Raw genomic sequence first — 13,174 nt, forward strand, 5'->3', positions numbered from 1 at the left:
GCAGGAAAGGGTTCACTCTTGTTTCTTTGGAGTAGTCATTCCAGACTCTTTAAGGACAGGAAACGATCTCTCTTGCCTGTTTGATATGGCAATACAAGGCTGTTATTTAGCAAAGACAGGTTCACAAGGTTAGCACAATCTTGAAAAAGCCTGAAATATGGACATTTCACCCTAATGAAGGCCCTAAATTTGTTTTAGCATTGAATATGCCCTTATTGGCTGCAATTTGCCCTGAAAATGCCCCATATTATCAAAACTTGTTTAGTTATGATTTTATAGAAAACTAATACACTCTGTCAAAAAAGAAACGCAACCCCTGTCTTCACATATAAGAGACTCAGTAGAATAAGGTATTGTTTGCAAATGCAATTTGTGTGATAGGTGAGTATATCATGTACGTTGTTCTTGAACGTAAGCATTGGAACACACCGATTAGCATGCATAGGGTTCTCTTATTGTCTCATTTCTTCACCATTCTTGAAGTTTTCACGGTGACTACGTCAAAAGCCAAATGCATGTGCAAATTATGTAAATGACGGTTAATGATGGCATATAAAAGTCTGTGCGAGTTCGTATCTCACTCCATCATTCGTCATCGAAGTACAAAGTCGAAAATGCCATGGTTGAGTGCTGCAGATAGAAATATCGCCATTGTCGTCTTGAAGCTGAAGAAAGTTTCAGAAGGGTTGCATGACACTTCAATGTACACAAAACAATGATTTCCCGACTTTGAAACCGTTTCAACCAATTCAGTTTGACTCAAGATCGCCCAGGAAGTGGTAAGCCCCGTATCAATACGCCAGCTCAAGATCGGTTTATCCGGCTCCATCACCTACGTAATCGGCAAGTGAAACGGACTGACACTGCAACACAGTGCAACACAAGTGCCAGGTTTGAGGAGAGTGTCAGCACTAACGATCGGGAACCATCTGCAAGAGGCCGGTCTACGAGCATCATGGTGTGGGCAGCCATATCATAAAACCAAAGATAAGACCTGGTGATCATTCGTGGCAATCTGACAGCTCAACGCTACATCAACGAAATTTTAAAACCTCACCTCCTACCGATCATCGATCAACAGAGGGAGGTTTTGCAACACGATAATGCCAGACCTTACACTGCATGTGCAACATTGAATTTCTTACAGAATTCTAACGTGAATGTGTTGCCATGGCCCTCCAGATCCCCAGACCTCAACCCCATAGATCATCTGTGGGATTTTCTTGGCAGACGTAGACTGCCGCCACAGACACTGAGACAACTAGCCGTTGCACTACACGAGGAGTGGATAGCAATCCTTCAGGAAAGGATCCAACGAATGATCCGTTCTGTTCCAAGAACGTGCACACAGTGATTGCAGCTCGTGGTGCCCACACGAGGTACTAAGAAAGACTGTTGAGATATTAAGCTCAAACTTGAATATCTAGACTATCATTGGGCCATATTTCACTGTTCTGTCTTCTAAATTAAATAAATTGTGTCATCTTAAATTTCACAAATATAATCTTCAAAATACAGCAGTTGCGTTTCTTTTTTGACAGAGTGTACATAATATAAATACCAATGACAGTTGATTAATCTCCATCAAGAAGCTTACCCAGTGCAGTGATGCAGCTTAGAGTTATTTCCCTCTGATTGTCGGCCCACATTTGACCAACTTGTGTGTGTGTGCATCTACTTATGTGCTATATATGTTTCTATAGTTCCTTAAAATGTTTGTAGGGGCGGTGGGGTAGCCTAGTGGTTAAAGCAGTGGTTCGTCACGCCGAAGACCCGGGTTCGAATCCCCACATGGGTACAATGTGTGAAGCCCATTTCTGGTGTCCCCCGCCGTGATGTTGCTGGAATATTGCTAAAAGCGGCGTAAAACCAAACTCAGTCAGTCAGTTAAAATGTTTGATGGGTCTTGAAAATCCTCCTAAAAGGCCTTTAATTTGATGAAGAATAAGGACAATTTTATGGATATACAACTTCTTTATTCTGTATGAGCTTATTATTTGATGGCTGATAATTTATATGAGCCCTGGTCCAGTCTTGTTTGTTTGGTATTGCAACTTGAGATCTGTAGAGTGGTCTTGTGTTGAGAGCTGGGACACCTAATCAAGAGAGGTCTGATTTAGAAAAATTTCTCTACACCTAGTAGGAATATAGTCATTAGTAATATGTTATGCCAAGCTTGCTATATTTATTCATTACCAGTATAGCTTGATATATATTTATTGGAGTTGTACAATAACAGATGTATTAGCAACCTCTTGTCATTATATTCTTTGTGTTGTGGAGATTGAGTGGCGTGGGTTTCCAGGGTTTACGCTCCACCCAGGTACCCCCAGTGCCAGGGTTGTAGTGTAATGGACAGAGGGGCTGCCTAGAAAGTTGTTCAGTCCTTGTTGAAAAATGGTTCTTGTTATTTCCCTGTCTGGTGATCTGCATGAAGGGATAGCAGGGACTGGTGAATGGTTGAAATGCTGCATATTATCTATGTGGGCTAGCTTGTGAAACTAGTTTAACTTTGGACTCATTTTCCAAAGGGCACCGATAACTTTCTTGCTATACTCATTTCACAAGTGTTCTTGGCAGACAACAGTGGCAGTCTGTAATTATAGAAAATTGAACTTGGGAATTTATTTACTCTTGGGAAATGATTGCTTTTCCTCTTTTTTAGCACTGGTTGCTGAAGACTGTCAGACATCACAGTCCATCACCCTCACTACCATTGTTGCCAGTAAGTGTATTGTTGAATATTTCATGTACGTTAGAAGCAATGAGACTGGCTGATAAACATCCGTATCTCAATACAAACACTACTCATCACCATCACTCCTACCACCTACTCCAGCCCCTAAAGTATTGAAGCATACTCCGGGTCAGATGGACACAGTGAGGCTTTAACCTGCTGTACACCTTTTTGTCAACATGAGCATCTCCCTCTGTCACCCTCACTGCCATCTTCACCATCCCCCATAGTATTGACGCATACTCCGGGTCAGATGGACACAGTGAGGCTTTAACCTGCTGTACACCTTTGTGTCAACACAAGCATCTCCCTCTGTCATCCTCACTACCATCTTCTCCATCCCCCATAGTATTGACGCATACACCGGGTCAGATGGACACAGTGTGGCTTTAACCTGCTGTACACCTTTGTGTCAACACAAGCATCTCTCTCTGTCATCCTCACTACCATCTTCTCCATGCCCCATAGTATTGACGCATACTCCGGGTCAGATGGACACAGTGTGGCTTTAACCTGCTGTACACCTTTGTGTCAACACAAGCATCTCCTCTGTCACCCTCACTACCATCTTCACCATCCCCCATAGTATTGACGCATACTCCGGGTCAGATGGACACAGTGAGGCTTTAACCTGCTGTACACCTTTGTGTCAACACAAGCATCTCTCTCTGTCACCCTCACTACCATCTTCACCATCCCCCATAGTATTGACTCATACTCCGGGTCAGATGGACACAGTGAGGCTTTAACCTGATGTACACCTTTGTGTCAACACAAGCATCTCTCTCTGTCATCCTCACTACCATCTTCACCATCCCCCATAGTATTGACGCATACTCCGGGTCAGATGGAGGCTTTAACCTGCTGTACACCTTTGTGTCAACACAAGCATCTCTCTCTGTCATCCTCACTACCATCTTCTCCATCCCCCATAGTATTGACGCATACTCCGGGTCAGATGGAGTGAGGCTTTACCCTGATGTACACCTTTGTGTCAACACAAGCATCTCTCTCTGTCACCCTCACTACCATCTTCTCCATCCCCCATAGTATTGAAGCATACTCCGGGTCAGATGGAGTGAGGCTTTACCCTGATGTACACCTTTGTGTCAACACAAGCATCTCTCTCTGTCATCCTCACTACCATCTTCTCCATCCCCCATAGTATTGAAGCATACACCGGGTCAGATGGACACAGTGAGGCTTTGACCTGTTGTACACCTTTGTGTCAACACAAGCATCTCTCTGTCATCCTCACTACCATCTTCACCATCCCCCATAGTATTGAAGCATACTCCGGGTCAGATGGAGTGAGGCTTTAACCTGCTGTACACCTTTGTGTCAACACAAGCATCTCTCTGTGTCACCCTCACTACCATCTTCACCATCCCCCATAGTATTGAAGCATACTCCGGGTCAGATGGACACAGTGAGGCTTTACCCTGCTGTACACCTTTGTGTCAACACAAGCATCTCTCTCTGTCATCCTCACTACCATCTTCTCCATCCCCCATAGTATTGACGCATACTCCGGGTCAGATGGAGTGAGGCTTTAACCTGCTGTACACCTTTGTGTCAACACAAGCATCTCTCTCTGTCATCCTCACTACCATCTTCTCCATCCCCCATAGTATTGAAGCATACTCCGGGTCAGATGGACACAGTGAGGCTTTACCCTGCTGTACACCTTTGTGTCAACACAAGCATCTCTCTCTGTCATCCTCACTACCATCTTCACCATCCCCCATAGTATTGAAGCATACTCCGGTCAGATGGACACAGTGAGGCTTTACCCTGCTGTACACCTTTGTGTCAACACAAGCATCTCCCTCTGTCATCCTCACTACCATCTTCTCCATCCCCCATAGTATTGAAGCATACTCCGGATCAGATGGAGTGAGGCTTTACCCTGATGTACACCTTTGTGTCAACACAAGCATCTCTCTCTGTTATCCTCACAACCATCCCCCATAGTATTGAAGCATACTCCGGGTCAGATGGAGTGAGGCTTTAACCTGCTGTACACCTTTGTGTCAACACAAGCATCTCTCTGTCATCCTCACTACCATCTTCTCCATCCCCCATAGTATTGAAGCATACTCCGGATCAGATGCAGTGAGGCTTTAACCTGCTGTACACCTTTGTGTCAACACAAGCATCTCCCTCTGTCATCCTCACTACCATCTTCTCCATCCCCCATAGTATTGAAGCATACTCCGGATCAGATGCAGTGAGGCTTTAACCTGCTGTACACCTTTGTGTCAACACAAGCATCTCTCTCTGTTATCCTCACAACCATCCCCCATAGTATTGAAGCATACTCCGGGTCAGATGGAGTGAGGCTTTAACCTGCTGTACACCTTTGTGTCAACACAAGCATCTCTCTGTCATCCTCACTACCATCTTCACCATCCCCCATAGTATTGAAGCATACTCCGGGTCAGATGGACACAGTGAGGCTTTAACCTGCTGTACACCTTTGTGTCAACACAAGCATCTCCCTCTGTCACCCTCACTACCATCTTCTCCATGCCCCATAGTATTGACGCATACTCCGGGTCAGATGGACACAGGGAGGCTTTACCCTGCTGTACACCTTTGTGTCAACACAAGCATCTCCCTCTGTCATCCTCACTACCGTCTTCTCCATCCCCCATAGTATTGACGCATACTCCGGGTCAGATGGACACAGTGTGGCTTTAACCTGCTGTACACCTTTGTGTCAACACAAGCATCTCCCTCTGTCACCCTCACTACCATCTTCACCATCCCCCATAGTATTGACGCATACTCCGGGTCAGATGGACACAGTGAGGCTTTAACCTGCTGTACACCTTTGTGTCAACACAAGCATCTCTCTCTGTCACCCTCACTACCATCTTCACCATCCCCCATAGTATTGACGCATACTCCGGGTCAGATGGACACAGTGAGGCTTTAACCTGATGTACACCTTTGTGTCAACACAAGCATCTCTCTCTGTCATCCTCACTACCATCTTCACCATCCCCCATAGTATTGACGCATACTCCGGGTCAGATGGACACAGTGAGGCTTTAACCTGCTGTACACCTTTGTGTCAACACAAGCATCTCTCTCTGTCATCCTCACTACCATCTTCTCCATCCCCCATAGTATTGACGCATACTCCGGGTCAGATGGAGTGAGGCTTTACCCTGATGTACACCTTTGTGTCAACACAAGCATCTCTGTCACCCTCACTACCATCTTCTCCATCCCCATAGTATTGAAGCATACTCGGGTCAGATGGAGTGAGGCTTTACCCTGATGTACACCTTTGTGTCAACACAAGCATCTCCCTCTGTCATCCTCACTACCATCTTCTCCATCCCCATAGTATTGAAGCATACTCGGGTCAGATGGACACAGTGAGGCTTTGACCTGTTGTACACCTTTGTGTCAACACAAGCATCTCTCTGTCATCCTCACTACCATCTTCACCATCCCCCATAGTATTGAAGCATACTCCGGGTCAGATGGAGTGAGGCTTTAACCTGCTGTACACCTTTGTGTCAACACAAGCATCTCTCTCTGTCACCCTCACTACCATCTTCACCATCCCCCATAGTATTGAAGCATACTCCGGATCAGATGCAGTGAGGCTTTATCCTGCTGTACACCTTTGTGTCAACACAAGCTTCTCTCTGTGTCACCCTCACTACCATCTTCTCCATCCCCCATAGTATTGACGATACTCCGGGTCAGATGGACACAGGGAGGCTTTAACCTGCTGTACACCTTTGTGTCAACACAAGCATCTCTCTCTGTCACCCTCACTACCATCTTCTCCATCCCCCATAGTATTGAAGCATACTCCGGGTCAGATGGACACAGTGAGGCTTTACCCTGCTGTACACCTTTGTGTCAACACAAGCATCTCTCTGTGTCACCCTCACTACCATCTTCTCCATCCCCCATAGTATTGAAGCATACTCCGGATCAGATGGAGTGAGGCTTTACCCTGCTGTACACCTTTGTGTCAACACAAGCATCTCCCTCTGTCATCCTCACTACCATCTTCACCATCCCCCATAGTATTGACGCATACTCCGGATCAGATGGACACAGGGAGGCTTTACCCTGATGTACACCTTTGTGTCAACACAAGCATCTCTCTCTGTTATCCTCACAACCATCCCCCATAGTATTGAAGCATACTCCGGGTCAGATGGAGTGAGGCTTTAACCTGCTGTACACCTTTGTGTCAACACAAGCATCTCTCTGTCATCCTCACTACCATCTTCTCCATCCCCCATAGTATTGAAGCATACTCCGGATCAGATGGACACAGTGAGGCTTTAACCTGCTGTACACCTTTGTGTCAACACAAGCATCTCCCTCTGTCATCCTCACTACCATCTTCTCCATCCCCATAGTATTGAAGCATACTCGGGTCAGATGCAGTGAGGCTTTAACCCTGCTGTACACCTTTGTGTCAACACAAGCATCTCTCTGTCATCCTCACTACATCTCACTCCATCCCCATAGTATTGAAGCATACTCCGGGTCAGATGGAGTGAGGCTTTAACCTGCTGTACACCTTTGTGTCAACACAAGCATCTCTCTGTCATCCTCACTACCATCTTCACCATCCCCCATAGTATTGAAGCATACTCCGGGTCAGATGGACACAGTGTGGCTTTAACCTGCTGTACACCTTTGTGTCAACACAAGCATCTCCCTCTGTCACCCTCACTACCATCTTCTCCATGCCCCATAGTATTGACGCATACTCCGGATCAGATGGAGGCTTTACCCTGCTGTACCCCTTTGTGTCAACACAAGCATCTCCCTCTGTCATCCTCACTACCGTCTTCTCCATCCCCCATAGTATTGACGCATACTCCGGGTCAGATGCAGTGAGGCTTTAACCTGCTGTACACCTTTGTGTCAACACAAGCATCTCTCTCTGTTATCCTCACAACCATCCCCCATAGTATTGAAGCATACTCCGGGTCAGATGGAGTGAGGCTTTAACCTGCTGTACACCTTTGTGTCAACACAAGCATCTCTCTGTCATCCTCACTACCATCTTCACCATCCCCCATAGTATTGAAGCATACTCCGGGTCAGATGGACACAGTGTGGCTTTAACCTGCTGTACACCTTTGTGTCAACACAAGCATCTCCCTCTGTCACCCTCACTACCATCTTCTCCATGCCCCATAGTATTGACGCATACTCCGGATCAGATGGAGGCTTTACCCTGCTGTACACCTTTGTGTCAACACAAGCATCTCTCTGTCATCCTCAACACCACCAGCTCCAGACCCCAAAATATTGCACAATACGGCATTTTGACCTGCTGTATTGTCTCAATATATCAGTTAACATTATGACTGTACATTTGTTTAGTTGTGTGTTTTCATGTTAGAGTTCTGTAGTGTTATTATGAAAAAACTCAACATGATGCAATTGTATTTAGCATGTCTAGGGAGTGTTTAACTGTATGTTTGTTTTGTTTTACTTCCATAGACCACTCCACCTGCAGCCTTGACCATTCTTGACTCCACCTCCGTCCTTGACCCCACTCTACCCTTGACCTCATCTCCATCCTTGACCGCAAGGCCACCCCTGACCCCACCTCCATCCTTGACCACACCTTCACCCATGATCCCATGTCCACCCTCAACCACACCTCCTTCTGTCGCCCACCCTTGAGTACACCACCAAACTTGACCACACCTCTGCCCTTCACCCCTCTCTACCCTTGATCACATCTCCACCCTTCACCACACCTTTAGCCTTGACCAATCCTTCGCCCTTGAACCCACCTCCACCTTTGAACTCACTACACATCTGACCCCATGTCCCCGCCTCAGTTATTTAAAATGTTCTGTGTCACAGTTATTGATATATGTCACGGTTGTGCCATGATTTAGTTTACCATTTTATTACTTAATGGTGGAGAAATGGTTTTCGCATGGAAATTTGTCACAAATATTTTCTTCAAAATTTTGGTTCTTATTTGCAAAGATTTGCATGTTGAATTTAGAATTAGAAGAAGATTCTTCCTCAATGTACCCACAAGTTGCCTAGGCAACGTTGTGATATCAGTTATCCTTAGTTATAACTATACTATTCAAAAGCAGTGAAAGAACACACATTGTATTTAAAATTACTATTGTTAATCCAAAATGCCAGTATTAATTTGGAATCTGTGTTTAACCAAATTTGTGCCCTATATCAGAATATGAATTTGGATGTTTTCATTTGCAACTAAGGAATTTTTTAATTGGTATTTGGACAAACTTAATTCATATGATCTCACAGCTGGTCTCAACATTATTTAATGGGATCCCCAGTTGCCATGAGTTGATGGATTGTAGTGGAAATTATCTGTGTCATTTTTACCATACTGTATTTTGCCATGTTGATACTAAGAATGCTGCTTTTCAGTCATGTATCAGCTGTAGTAATCTGGTTGGAAATTATTTATATAACAATTGACAATTTAAAGCAAACATTTTGAAAACCAACCATTAAGAAACAAAAGTCTGTAATGAGTGTGTTTCTTCCTACTTGCTATATGCACCATGGTGCTTCATTGATTCATTAGTAATACAATATTTGTTATTAAAATTATTGTTAAAATGTCAGTATTGTAAAATGTATTGCTGGTTTTGTTACTTCCAACTTGTCATACTTTTGTGCCTTGTCACCATGTAGTACTCAGTTAAGGAACGTGTGGTGGCACGTGGTCCTGTGCATATAACTCAGGTCACAAATCAGGTGAAGTTAAGCAACATTGGGTGGAGAGAGTCCTTTGACTCCTGATAGTTTCTAGGACATGAGTCCTGCCCCAAAAAGAAGCACATGTTATACATGTGGTCTCACCTTAGGAAAGTGAGTTTGTTCAAAATTGCCTCTGTTCACCCAGCAGAAAATGGTGGGATAACATAGCACCTCACAGGCAGCATGGGTTATCCGGGGTAATAATGATCAGATTGTTTGGGCGTTTCAAGCATGCATTGTGCATGGAGCTATGTGCTTGATAAATGGACTATTGTTATAACTCTGTTCCTTCTGAATTAAGAAACAGTAAATATGAAGACGTCTCCCTTCAAAACTCACCTCTTGTACTGGGCATTTCATAAGAATCTTAATATTGTATGCATATGTCCATACATGACTTGGCTTAACTTGTCATAGTGTCAGATACACCTGTCAATTGATGCTAGGCGCTTAAGAAATCAGTATTTAGTATTATTGTATCAACAGTGTATGAAAGATGTAGAAAATCTAGCCTGTCCACAGGACTGGCAGGTCAAATGTTTTACCAGTCCTGCCAAAATCTAGCCTGTCCTCCAAATATAAATAAAACACCTTCGGCAGTAAATATTCTAAAAGGTTACAATCATTATAATATGTCATTGGTTTGCTAAAATTGACCCGACATGAGGACGGACTAGATATTTTTTTAACCCGTCCTCCACAAAATTCATCCGTCTCGGACGTTGGGACGGGCTATCTTTCCTACACTGGTATCAATGCACAAATGTAACGCCTTTGACTTTGTACATGTACAGTCTTGATTTCAGTATTAGTCAAATCATCAGCTTTTGCTCAGACAATCGCTGTCTTCAGGTCACAACAGTGAGAGAGAGAGTTTAGTTTTACGCAGCTTTTGGCAATATTCAGCAATATCATGCCGGGAGACACCAGAAATGGGTGTCACACATTGTACCCATGTGGAGAATCGAACAAGGGTCTTTGTCACTACGAGCGAACGGTTTAACCACTAGGCTACAATAATATTTATTTAATGGTTATTGATCTGTATTGTCTATATTGATAGCCAGCTCTAGAGGATAAATGTGTGTTTGATTACTGTATGTGTTATACATAGATATAACAAACAAGTAGCCTCAATTCACTATATCCCTTGTCCCATAAAAACTTTCATGGAATTATTTATAGACAAATATCTGGTGAAATTAATGGTGAGATAAACTGACATTCAAAAGAAAGTATACACCTATGTTTGATGATGGCTCAAAAAATGAATAAACAAGAAATGCCTTTACCTATATTTTAAGTGAGTGAGTGAGTTTAGTTTTATGCCGCACTCAGCAATATTCCAGCTATATGAGGTCAGTCTGTAAGAAATTGTAATGTTACTGCGTAACAACGCTTAAAGTAAGGCAAATGGTAATGATTTTACGACGCTTCAATATTGTTTTCATTTGTGCTCTTCTGTGGAGGAGGGGTAAAATTGCACCGGAAACACATGATGGTTTGTGTTCGCAACTGGGGTCATGCCACAGTCTTTTTACCAGTCAAAACCTGTAGAGTTTGTCACAATACAAGCTTCCCCTGGATCTTCTACATTGTGATTTTTCTGCAGAATGTTTATGCTGAATGTGAGTTCTTTCACCCATTGAACGAGGCATTACAGAAATTGAGTCTTGACCTGACAATCCAGTGATCAACATCATAAGCATCAATCTAAGCCATTTGGGATACGATGCTATATGTCAACAAAGTCAGCGAGCCTGATCACCTGATCCTATTAGTCACCTCTTACGACAAGCATGGGTTACTTATGATCAATTCTAACCCAGATCTTCACCCGTCCATATTTTAGATAAACAGAGCAGTGTGTCCAACTTTCAGTTTGCATTTTTGACAATGTTTGTAACTTTTTGCCAAATCCTATTATCAATAGTGGTGGTCCGATTAATTGAAATAATCGAAGATTGGTTGTAGTGATAAACGACCAAGCAATCGATCATAATTTCTCATAATCGAACACAAACAATTCTGGAACACTTGTTTTCATTAACAATATTTTTCACATGGTTGGTTTTGTCTGTTACATTTCGTAAGCACTAAAAGCTCGTTTCATGTCATGATTGAATTTATCTTAAAGACTCGAAGAAATTTATGTTCCCAACATACTAGTCATCCTTTAAAGATGTGAAATTTTGCCAAAAGAACCCTAAAAGAATTACGTTTTTTCCTTATGTTAATGTGCATTAACAAATTTCATAAATGACGCTAACCAATTATTTTCGATGATTGATCGGTAGTAATGAACCAATCATCAATTATGAGATTTGAACCAATTCCCAACACTAGTTATCAAGTCATATTATCTTTCGCCTAACAGTACGTTACCACATATTTGTATAGATACAGCTGTTTGGGATTTGTACAGAAACCTTGATTAAAAAATGTTTGAAATTTACCTGTATGAATAAACCTGATTTAAAGATAACCTGGGGACTTTCCTTCCTTCATGACAGATTGGAAGTTATGAAAGAAAATGTCATTTGGAGCTGTCTGAGAAAATAATAAGTGGTTGGTTGGTTTGTTGTTTAAAACCGCACGCAGCAACATTCAAGTTATACATAAGTGGTGTGTAAATAATCAAGTCTGGACCAGACAATCCAGTGATCAACACCATGAGCATCGTTCAACATAAATGGGATACGATGACACGTGTCAACCAATTCAGAGAACCTGACCACCCGATCCTGTTAGTCGCCGCTTACGACAAGCATGGGTTACTGAAGACCAATTCTAACCGGACCTTTGGAGTACAACAAGAAGTGAAATGCTGGACTTCCACATTCATTTGTCTATGTGATATTAGTAGCAGTGTTGTAGCCTAGTGGTTAAAGCGTTTGCTCGTCACGCCGAAGGCCCGGGTTCAATGTGTACAATGTGTGAAGCCCATTCCTGGTGTCCCCCGCCATGATATTGCTGGAACATTTCTTAAAGTGGCGTAAAACTAAACTCACTCACTCACGCATTTTGATCAGGGTCACAGCACTAGTGGCTTTATTGAGGCTTAAAACAGTATGGTACACACAACAATATGATGCATCTGCAAACAACAAACAGACCATGTCCCATCCATTGATTTATACAATGTTTTCATGTGATTACTCAGGTGAACAATTGCCTTGCCTTTACATGTGTTTGTGATGTGTAACATCAATGGGAAGGGATATGCTCACCTTTGTTATAACAGCTAGTGAGTTAGTGATGGAGTTGAGTTTAACTCACCAATTTGACTCATTCTCCCAGATAATGTGCGGATAATCACAAATGGGAATATGGGATATGAGGTCACATTCGGGTAGCACTTTGTTGTGTAATGACACACTCAGGAACATTCCATCTATATGGCGGCATTCTGTAAATAATCGAGTCTGGACCAGACAGTCCAGTGATCAACAGCATGAGCATCGATCTTCGATATTGGAATACGATGACATGTGTCAGCCCTGGTCCAGACTCTAATTTACAGACCGCCGCCATATAACTGGAATGTTGCAGAGTGCGTCATTACACAACGAAGTGCTACCCGAATGTGACGTCATATCCCATGTTCCCATCTGCGATTATCCGCACATTATCTGGGAGAATGAGTCAAACTGGTGAGTCCTGGCTTTCTCATTGCTTCAG

The 13,174-nt window shown here is 43.2% G+C and overlaps 1 long non-coding RNA gene across 1 annotated transcript; it reads right to left on the reverse strand.

Annotated features, from left to right (window-relative positions):
• Positions 1-7,248: 7,248 nt before the first annotated feature.
• On the reverse strand, positions 7,249-8,844 carry LOC124265019. The gene is made up of 3 exons (XR_006895319.1): positions 7,865-8,844; positions 7,416-7,641; positions 7,249-7,298 (listed from the first exon to the last, which is right to left on the reverse strand). It is a non-coding gene; the product is annotated as an uncharacterized LOC124265019 (long non-coding RNA).
• Positions 8,845-13,174: the final 4,330 nt, after the last annotated feature.

Source organism: Haliotis rubra, unplaced genomic scaffold, assembly GCF_003918875.1.
Source record: "Haliotis rubra isolate DU_JTF1 unplaced genomic scaffold, ASM391887v1 Scf957, whole genome shotgun sequence".
In the NCBI taxonomy this organism is placed as follows: domain Eukaryota; kingdom Metazoa; phylum Mollusca; class Gastropoda; order Lepetellida; family Haliotidae; genus Haliotis; species Haliotis rubra.